The sequence below is a fragment of the Cervus canadensis genome, chromosome 16 (genome assembly GCF_019320065.1).
Source record: "Cervus canadensis isolate Bull #8, Minnesota chromosome 16, ASM1932006v1, whole genome shotgun sequence".
Taxonomy (NCBI): domain Eukaryota; kingdom Metazoa; phylum Chordata; class Mammalia; order Artiodactyla; family Cervidae; genus Cervus; species Cervus canadensis.
Genome location: NC_057401.1, coordinates 23,485,793 through 23,487,783, shown reverse-complemented (window position 1 = coordinate 23,487,783; position 1,991 = coordinate 23,485,793).

Sequence of the window (1,991 nt, the reverse complement as noted above, 5' to 3'; positions counted from 1 at the left end):
GACTTACATCCTCATTTTGGCAAGAGAAGATGGAGCTGCTGATCCCAAAGGGAGGCATACTGAGTGACAAATCTATGTGAAAATGTAGGGTCCCTGTCCTGTAAGGAGAGATGGTGATGTCTGAATTTGTGCTCTTCATTAGGAGACCAGCTGGGTATCGAGTAGCCACTACCAAGAGGGTGAGCTCTGAGAAGTTTACATTTTATCAGTTATTAGTGTCCATATTAAGATGGCTCTATGATAAAGAGTCAAGCTAGTAATTCACTAAACCAATTGTCTCCTTTACCCCTTTATATGAGCAGAAATTTCCCTCTTGTCCCCCGAAACTTACTTCATTCATTGTCAAATGCTGAAATAGGGTGCTTTTATGAAACACATATGGAGAATGTCATTTGTTGAATTCATGGTCTTGAGAATGAAAAATACTCCAGGTCTTCTGACTATTGACTTTTAAATAGAGCTTGTGTGTCATTATTGTTCCCCTTATCAACAGGAAGCAGATATACAAAGGACAAAATCTCATACAAAGCAACAAGTTTTAAAAATTTATATATATATATTTTTTCATCAGACCATGATTATTTGGGGGAAGCTTAGCATTCAGTGTGGATTTTTCTGAAATGAGGTTTTTGTTTTTCTGATGATAAAATTAATACATGATAAGTAATACCTATTAAGTATAAGGAAGTGTTATAAAAACAATTGCTCCCATTAATTGAGCAGTTTTCCTTTACCCATAGAACTCCCTGCTAAGTGCTTGGCTTCCATGAGCTCATTCCATCCTAAGAGCCCTTTCCTGACAACGGTGCTCAGGCATCAAGAGTGAGGTAACTCTCCAGAGGGGTTTAAATCCAGGTCATCTAACTCAAGGGACACTGCTTTATACCTGGGTCGGGAAGATCCCCTGGAGGAGGAAATGGCAACCCACTCCAGTATTATTGCCTGGAAATCCCATGGATAGAGGAGCCTGGAGGGCTACAGTTCATAGGGTCACAAAGAGTCAGACACAACTGAAGCGACTTAGCATGCACGCATGCCATCTAACTCCAGAGCCTGTGTTCTTAATGATAATATAGTCTTCGCTGTTTGTTTCTGGCCTGTTTTATAAAAATATGATAATATATAGGCAGATCAATTGTTTGTGGTATTTAAATATTCTTTGTATCATTTGAGTAGAATGTGGTGGTTATGAGAAGGGACTGGTAAGAAAAGGGACCATCTCTTCTCCTCCGCCTTTTGGATGCAGGCTCTCAGGTTGGGACTCCACCTGACCCTCCCTCTACTTTATGATCCAAGCAGTAGTAGCTCTAAGCCTGGCAGGACTGGTTTGACGGCTCAGGAGACCCCTTAAGAGCCACTCCTACAGTTTTTTGTATGGATCTGATTCTTTATATTTCCCTTTCTGTTTGAGATAGCTTGAATATTTTCTTTTCTAGAGCTGAACCCTGGACTAATAATGACATATCTATTACATGAATTTTATAGTACATGCAATTTTTATAATTAAAACCAGATACAAGTTATTTTTTCAGGTTAATATTTTCTCAGAAATATTGAATAAATTTTACAGTGAAGTATTTACTTTTTGGTCTGAGCCACCAGGGAAGCCTCGATGTTCCTTTATATAAATGTAGCATCACTTATCTTCTATTCCTTTATTAATGGACATTTAGATTCTTTTCACATTTTTACTGTTATAAATGAGTACTTTTTGGACATAGTGCATTCATTTTGTATTACTGTTGTGACAGATTACTGTAGACTTAATGGCTTAAAACAACATGAAGTTTGGGAAGACAGAAGTCCAAAACTACTCTTACTGGGCTGAGTTCCAGGTGTTGGGGAGGACTGCATTCATTCTGGAGGTTTTAGGGGAAGAGTCATTTCCTTGCCTCTTCCTCAGGCTGCCCACATTCCTTGGCTCCTGGACCCTTCCATCTTCAAAGACAGCAATGGCTGGTTGAATCCTTGTCATGATGCATCACTCTGAC